The 9223-nt window shown below is 37.3% G+C and overlaps 1 long non-coding RNA gene across 1 annotated transcript in view; it reads left to right on the top strand.

Annotated features, from left to right (window-relative positions):
• Positions 1 to 9199, top strand: part of LOC131380942 (uncharacterized) — a 162707-nt gene extending 153508 nt beyond the window's left edge. Inside the window, exon 5 of the long non-coding RNA XR_009209254.1 lies at positions 5523 to 9199. This is a non-coding gene — a long non-coding RNA (uncharacterized LOC131380942). The remainder of the gene's footprint in view (positions 1 to 5522) is intronic.
• Positions 9200 to 9223: the final 24 nt, after the last annotated feature.

The following is a 9223-nucleotide window of genomic DNA, read 5'->3' as shown; positions in this document are numbered from 1 at the left end:
ATTATACTTAAATAAACACACCACAATTTGTTTGGCCATTCTCCTGTCCATAGTTAGTCCAGTTGTTTTCAGGTCTTTGTTTTTTATAAATGATGCTGTTATAAATATTGTTGTACATGTCTCCAGAAATATATGTACAAAATTTTCTCTAGAATACGTATTTAAGAACTTCTGGACACAGATAACTTTATACTCAGTAGTGAAACATTGAAAGCTTTCTCTCTAAGAGCAAGAACAAAGCAAGGATGCCTGCTCTTGCCACTTCTATTCAACATGACACTGGAATTCCTGGCCAGAGCAGTCAAGCTAAAAAAAATAAATAAATAAAAGGTCAAATGATCTTTGACAAAAGTGCCAAGACACATAATGGTGAAAGGATTATCTCTTCAACAAATGGAGTTGAGAAAACTGAATGAGAAAGAATGAAACTGGACGATTACCTAAGGCCCTGTAGAAAAATTAACTCAAATTGTGTTAGAGACCCAAACATAAGACTGAAAACTATAAGACTCCTAAAAAAAACAGGAGAAAAGCTGCATGACATTAGATTTGACATGATTTCTTGGACATGACATAAAAGTACAGGCAACAGAAGCAAAAATAGGCAATTGAAACTACATCAAACTTAAAAACTTCTGCACAGCAAAGGAAACAATCAACAGAGTGAAAAATCAACCTATGGAATAGGAGAAAATATTTGCAAGCCATATGTCTGATAAGGGGTTAATATCCAGAATATATAAAGAAGTCCTACAACTCACAAACAACACAAAATATAATTTATTAGAAAATGGACAAAGGACTTGAATAGATATTTCTTCAAAGAAGATACACAAGTGGCCAACAAGTATATGAAGAGATGCTTTCCATCACTAATCATTGGGGAAATGCAAATCAAAGCCACAAGGAGATCCTGGACAATTGTGGGTCATACCTAACAGAACTTGGTATGGGTTTTCTAAAATTTTCCCTGTGTGAAATAGTTATTTTAAGTGTTTCCTGCTTTCATCTTCAAACTCCAGAAACTTTTTTTCTTTCTGTTTTGTTTACTCCTCTTTTTGTTTTGTTTGCCACCTCACATCTGTTAGGATAGTCATTATTTTAAAAATCAAAAAATAGCAAGTGTTGGCTAGGATGTGGAGAACTGTAACCCTTGTGTACTGTTGGCAGGGGTGTAAAATGGTGCACCAGCCATGGAAAACAGGATTGAGGTTTCTCAAAAAATTAAAAATATAGCGCTGGTGTGGTGGCTCACATCTATAATTTCAGTATTTTGGGAGGCCAAGATGGGCGGATCACCTGAGTTCAGGAGTTTGAGACTAGCCTGCCCAATATGGTGAAACCCTGTCTCTATTAAAAATACAAAAAATTAGCCGGGTGTGGTAGTGAGCACCTGTAATCCCAGCTACTCGGGAGGCTGAGGCAGGAGAATCGCTTGAACTCAGAAGGTAGAGGTTGCAGTGAGCTAAGATTGTGCCACTGCACTCCAGCCTGGGCGACAAGAGGGAAACTCCATCTCACAAAAAACAAACAAACAAACAAAAAACAATTGGCCAGGCACGGTGGCTCACGCCTGTAATTCCAGCACTTTGGGAGGCCGAAATTGGCGGATCATGAGCTCAGGAGATCGAGACCATCCTGGCTAACATGGTGAAACCCTGTCTCTACTAAAAATACAAAAAAAAAAAAATTAGCCGGGCCTGGGGGCGGGCACCTGTAGTCCCAGCTTACTTGGGAGGTTGAGGCAAGAGAATGGCGTGAACCCTGGAGGCGGAGCTTGCAGTGAGCCGAGATCGTGCCACTGCATTCCAGCCTGGGCAACAGAGCGAGAGACTATGTTGCAAAAAATAATAATAATAATAATAATAATAAGATAAAAATTAAAATATAATTACCATATGATCTAGCAATCCCACTTTTAGATATTTATCCAAAAGAATTGAAAATAGGGTCTCAGAGATATTTGCAGTTGTGTTCATTGCAGTATTACTCACAATAGTCTAGAGGTAAAAGCAACCTAAATATCCACCAACTGATAAATGGATTTAAAAATGTGGTGTATTATCCAGCCTTAAAAAAAAAAAAGGAAATCTTGTCATATGCTACAATATGGATGAACCTTGAAGATACTATGTTAAGTGAAATAAGCCAGTCACAAAAAGACAAATCCTGTGTAATTCCACTTTTATAAGATATCTAAAATAGCCAAACTCTTAGAAACAGAAAGTAGAATTGTTGCCAAGGGCTGTGGGGAGGGGGAAAAGGATTGCTTGTTCAATGGGTATAGAGTTTCAGCTTTGCAAATTGAAAAAGGTCTAGAGATCTGTAGCACAACAATGTACATATAGTTAACACTACTGTACTATATACTTAAATAAAGTTAAAATGGTAAATTTTAAGTTATGTGGTTTTGATTACAATTTAAAAAAAAGAACTGTCAGATGATGGGGTATGCATATCTTCAACTGTAGAAGATAAACCTAAATTGTTTCCAAAGTGGCTGTGCCAATGTAGACACTCACTAGCAGTGTATAAGGCTTCCAGTTGCTCCATATCCTCATCAGCATTTGGTATTATCATACTCTTTTCCTCCTAAACACTAGACAGCCAGGTATACACTTCTTAAATTTTACTAATCTGATGGATTATTTTAATTTGCATTTTATTGATTACTAGAGTTTGAGAATCTTTTTGGCTATTTATTGGCTATTTGGATTTTCACTTAAGTGAGTAGCCTATTCATGTCTTTTGCACATTATTCTATTGTTCCAGTTGTCTTCTTATTACTGATTTAAAAAATCAATTCTTTATATATTCTGTGTACAAATTCTTTATAAGTCGTTGAGTAGTATATATCTTCCAGTTTGCGACTTGTCTTGTAGCTTTGTAAATGGAGCCTTTAAAGAAAACAAGTTTTTAATGTAGTTGAATTTATTCATCTCTTCCATTATGATTTGCTCTTTTTATATCTTACTCTAAGAAATCTTCCCCTACCCTGAGATCATAAAGACATTCTGTGTTTTCTCATAAAACATTGAAGTTGTGCTAGAATTGATTTTTGAAGAGGTATGAGACCTGGGAATAGAAATCAAGAGAGGCTTTCCTTCTTTACACAGAAGGCAGATGCCAAAGGTAGTCTATCTGCATAGAATTAGAGCTGAAGCTGCTGCAGAGAGAAATCTTGTAAAACTGAAACTCTATACCCATTAAACAATAACTTCCCATTTTTCTTCTCCTCCAGCCCCTAGAAACTACCATTCTACTCTCTGTTTCTATTATTTTGTTGGCCAGTTTTGGATAAATATGCCAAGGTATTTCAATGCAGGAAAGGATACTATTGTAACAAATTATGCTAGAACAACTGGATATCCATCACAACAACAACTTTGACCCTTACCTCACATCATAGACAGAAATTAGTTTGAGATGGAGCAAAGACTTTTCTAGAATAAAACATAGAAGGAATCTTCACAATATTGGGATAGGTAAAAATTTCTGAGATAGGACACTAAAAGCAGGATCCATGAAATTTTTAAAGTGTGAATTTGATTTTGAAATTAAGAACTTCCACTCTTTGAAAGAGACTTTTAAGCAAAGGAAAAGACAACACAAAACCATGAGAAAAGATCTATATATATATATGTAGATATATAAATGTGTATATATATGTGTGTGTGTATACACACACACACACACACACATACACACATATGTATGCCATTCTCCTGTTCAGCCTCCCGAGTAGCTGGAATTACAGCCACCTGCCACACTCAGCTATATATACTTATGTCTCTGACAAGGGACATGGGTAGTCCTTTGCACAGACAAAGAACTCTTCTTACAAGTCAACAATAACAAGGCAAACTAATTTAAAGATGGACAGAGGCTGTGAACAGGCTTCACAAAAAAGATATGCAAATGCTCAATAAATGCATAAAAAGTTACTCACTACCTTTAGTCATCAGGGAAATGCAAATTAAAATCACTCTAAGATACCACTACACACCACTAGAATGGCTCAAAATAAAAAGACTGACAATAACACATGTTGATGAAAATATGGAGCAACTGAAACTCTCATACACTTCTGATGGGAATGGAAAATGGTACAATCACTTTGGAAAATAGTTTAGCAGTTTCTTGTTAAGTTAAACATATACTTATTGTAAAAATCCAGCAATTGGCTTCCTAGGTTTTTACCCAAGATAAATGAACACATATGTTCCCACAAAGACTTGTACACAGGATGTTCATAGCAACTTTATTCATAGTAGTTAAAAACTAGAGACAACCCATCTATCCATCAACTGGTGAATGATTATACAAAGGGTGGTAGGTACATATAAAGGAATACTTTTGAGCAATAAAAATAATAAAAATTACCAATACATGCAACTTTAGAATACTGGTGAGCATTTATTCATATTTGAGTTTCCTCACATCCTTTATATATTAGTCTATTAGGGTTGTTATATTTTCTTATTTATTAACATGAGAATAAATAGAAATAATAGAATAGAGTAGGATAATAGAAGTAATAGGATAATAGAAAACGAGTATTTTCTATTCAGAGAATGGTTCATGACCAGCAATATTGGCAGTACCTGGAACTTATAAGACATGCATAGTCTTGGATCCTGTCCTGGACCTACTGATTCAAGATCCACTTTTAAACAAGATCCCCAGGTTTTTCTTTTTTCTTTTTTTTTTCTTTTGAGACGGAGTCTCGCTCCTTCACCCAGGCTGGAGTGCGGTGGCGCGACCTCGGCTCACTGTAAGCTCCGCCTCCCGGGTTCACGCCATTCTCCTGCCTCAGCCTCCTGAGTAGCTGGGACCACAGGCGCCCGCCACTGCGCCCGGCTAATTTTTTGTATTTTTAGTAGAGACGGGGTTTCACCGTGTTAGCCAGGATGGTCTCAATCTCCTGACCTCGTGATCCGCCCGTCTCGGCCTCCCAAAGTGCTGGGATTACAGGCGTGAGCCACTGCGCCCGGCCAAGATCCCCAGGTTTTTCATATGCAGACTAAAGTTTGCAAAGTACTGGTCTAGGTAAAGTCTTTTATGAAATTTAAATATTACAACTTTTTTTTCCAATCTACCATCTTTCTGTTAATTTTACTTATGCGTTCTTCATGTTCTTTACTGGAAAAAAATTCTTATTTGATGAAATAATATTTACCAAAACTTTTTTATTTTTTCACCTTTTCCGCTTCTTATTTGATAGATGGAGTTTTTAGAAGTTCCTATGGTTTTTCCCTTGACTTAATAGCCATATTCTTGTTATTTACTCCTTTACTATTTCTTAAGTATGGCATTATCTCAGATCCTAACAGGACAAGTTCTTTAGCATTCTGTTGGATCTCTTGTTTTCCATAACTCATTCCTCTATCATGTTGATATTGTCTGGATTTTTAGTTTATAGTTTCACAGGTATACCTTTTTTATTTTAATTCTAGCTTTTTAAAAAACAATAAACTTTATCAAAATACTTAATCACCCTTCCTTTCCATGTCTCCTTACAGGGTTACTTTTATCAGCGTGATCTTGGTTCACTGCAACCTCTGCCTCCCCGGACTCAAGCGATTCTCCTGCCTCAGCCTCCTGAATAGCTGGGACTATAGGCACCCGCCATGCCCTGCTAATTTTTGTATTTTTAGTAGAGGCAGGGTTTCACCATGTTGGCCAAGCTGGTCTTGAACTACTGACCTTATGTGATCCACCCACCTCGGCCTCCCAAAGTTCTGGGATTACAGACGTGAGCCTTTTTCCTCTCAAGGCGCGGCCTTTTTCCTCTAACTGTTTAAAGATTCTACTCCATTGTTTCTTTCATCCTATGTTCTATTGACATCTAATGTCAGCTTGATACTTATTCCTTAATTAGTAATCTACTCTTTCTCTTTTAAAATTCTCTATTTGTCTTTGATATTCTTAAAATTCAGTATAATGTATTTAATTGTGCATTTTTGCTATCTGTTTTATTTGGCCCTGTATGAGCCCTTCCAATCTAAGGTCTTTCGTCTTTAATTTTGGAGAGTGTTTCTTTTTTGTTTCTTTAAATATTTTCTCGTCCACTTTTCTCTCCTGGGGCTTCTATTGGTAGATTGTTGGACCTGCTATTTCTAACCGTTATAGCCTTTAGATTTTCTTTAAATTAAAGAAAAAAAAACTCTATTCTTTCCTGCTACCTACTGTGGAAGCCTGTTCTTTATAACTACTCATCTTTGAATGAGATAAGTTTTCCCTGTATCACTATTCATAGGAAGACTGAGTGGTTGAGAGCTCAGAGTTCTGGGCTAAGAGAAATTTTTCTTATATCCCAAGTTTACTTATGAATCTGTTCCTTTATATTTCCCCAGCCAATGGATATAGGTTACTGCAGGACTAGTCGAGAGGCAAGGTTTATCTTCTCCCTCCATCACACTGCTTTCTGAAAATAACGCTTGTTTGTGTAATTCCTTCAGCCCCACTTCTTTTGTTTCTCTGAAGCAAAGTCGGTCTAGGAAAGCTCTTGCTGCCAGCCTATACACCCTGCTGTGAGAGATTTTGGTTTTGTATCGAAGGTGTGCTCCTAGAAGCAGCATACATACTGATTCTTTACATCTGCAGCTGGGTGAAGCAGCGTACATACTGATTCTTTACATCTGCAGCTGGGTGCATCCTCTCTTCTCCCCAGTCCTGTTCATGGCTACTTCTTTTGATGCCTATCTATCTCTTGGTTCATCTTTCTTGTAGCTTCATTGAAGATTTCTCATTCTCCTTGTCATTTTTTTAATTTTTGGCGACTTACAAGAGGAGAAAAGGAATATGTCATTTTTATACTGCCATCTTCACATTGCTGTCTTCAAACAGGAAGTCTAAGCCATCTTAGAAATTCTTGTATTTTCAGCTTGTAGCAATTATTTCACGGTAATGAGTTCTATTAGTCTGCTAACTGAATGTAAAACAGTTTATTCATTTGTTTCAAAATGTGCCTCTCTTGTTCCATTATTTCAGGATTGGCAAATACTATATTTACCCACAGGATAGCCATCTTGAATTTAAATATTTTCACTATATCCTATCCTCCAAATTTTATCTTTTTACGTAAAGATCACTATTGTCATAAGCCAGCCACTCATCCTCTTCCATGGGCCATCTCTAAGAATCTAAAACTGAGTTCATTATCCTATGTGTGGCCACACCATTGTTTTGTACAAAGTCACCCCTGAATATTGGTTTGTGAGCATTCTAGTATTCCTTGCTGCCAATGCCAAAGAGCAGAGCTCTGCCCTCCAATGACAGATGACAGTGATATTTAAAAAATAAATCAATGAAAGTCATTCCTTGCCTTCTGGAATCTCCCATTCTAAAGTCTAGTTTAGGAAAGTTCTCTCTCTCTCTGATACACACACACACACACACACACACACGCACACTACCACCACCATCACCAACAACGATAAAAGACTTAAGAACAGTTAATAATGTGTAAAAAGTGGCAAAGTAGCAAAACGAAACTATATTTGTAACTGCTGTGGAGTCACAGAGCAGTAGCATTGTCACTGTTGGGTTAAGGGAAGTCTCCCTGCAAATAGGAAGTTTTACGTGGAGTTTAAACAAACGATAGTTGAAGTCATTGCTGGGCAATTTATTAGCTATATAATCTTGAGCAAAATGACTGGTCTTTCCAAAAACCAGTTAACTCTGTCATAAAATAGTACCTGCCTCAAAGAGATTTTTTAAGTTAACTGAGATGACACATGCAAAACCCTTAGCACAATGCATGGCACATAATAAGTATTCAGGAAATCTCAGCTATTATTTTTATGAGGAGAGAAATTGAGTTACTGCAGAGGAGGTGAACATTTTTGGCATGAAGGCCTGAGGTTTTGCATGAGGATGTCATGTATGAAAGAGAGGAAGTAGAGTACTTAAACCAGAGAAGAGATTCCATTTAGAAAGCCATTAGATGGAGGTGTGGTGGTGGGTGGGAGTGGTGAGGAGAGGGAGCTGTACAAATGATGAATTAAGGCCAAGTGGAAGAGCTTTAATTTGATATGATGAACAACAATAACTACCGCATAACAAGGGGATCCCATGAAAGCAGGTTTCACGGATTCTCTGGGACTGCATTCCTCAATAAAGTATTATCACATAAATTTTTACTTCTGGCTTTAATTCTTAGGGAAACTGGGCCAAGAAAGAAGAATAAACTCTAAGAAATACTACGATGGAGGAATGAGGACTTGGTAGTGGTGTAACTGTGTATGGCAAAGATTAGGGGGAAGTTTAAAGATTAACTCCAAGTTTGTGGGCCTGGGGACCTGGGGATGGAGGTGGAGTGAAGGTAATTTTCATAGTGGTGAGGAAAGGGAGAAGTTAAGAATCAGCCTGAGTGCTCCTTACGGTATGAGAGGGGCTTGTCTATATCCCAAATATATGGTTTAAAAGTCTCTGGTTCTCCTGGGTCACAGTCCTCGCCCTGTATCCCCTTATCGCTCTTTGATAGGTCTACATTTAATATGAGGTTGGGACAATCTGAGTTTGACCCTTAACTATTTTATGGCATAAGGTTTAATAAAGAGGAATCCAGTCAGGATGACAGACTTATGAAATCATTTTCCCAATCTTTATTTTAATATATGGTTTAACAACAGAAAAACCTAAACATAACACTACCACTTTTTTTTAGGGAAAAAAAAAAAAAGAAGACTAAAGTAGCAAAGGTATTTGTCTAAATTGGCTGTAATGGGACCAAAGAACCCTTCTAAAGCAGATACAAAAACAAAAGCAAGGACTGGAGTGTGAAGGAGAAGGTTTCTCTGGGAAAACATTTGAAAACCTTTATTTCCAAACCTACCAATCAATAGATATTATCCCCCATTGTGAATGAACCCCATATGAGGCTCTCTGCAGGTGGATACTAAAGAAACCCTAGGCGTCAGACATACTCTCAGAGAACATGAAATGTGGTAGGAGGTATAGGCCTCATGAGAATAAACTAAATCAGGATATTTACACAGATCCATCAAGTCCAGTACAGACTGAAGTATGCAGCTGCTATCCACCCAAAGTAGCTCAAATCTAACGTACTCAAAATAGAACTCACCTGCTCTTTCTTTTATAGTTCCTATTTCAGTTGGAGGCATCCAGTTGCTTGTGCCAGAAACCTGGTTACCATTCTTGACTCCTTCTTCTCCCTTCCCCTCCCTCTCTATCATTATTTAAATGACCAAATACTATC

Source organism: Hylobates moloch, unplaced genomic scaffold (assembly GCF_009828535.3).
Source record: "Hylobates moloch isolate HMO894 unplaced genomic scaffold, HMol_V3 SCAFFOLD_13, whole genome shotgun sequence".
Taxonomy (NCBI): Eukaryota; Metazoa; Chordata; class Mammalia; order Primates; family Hylobatidae; genus Hylobates; species Hylobates moloch.
Note: the sequence above shows the minus strand (reverse complement) of the source record. Positions and strands in the feature narration are given on the sequence as shown.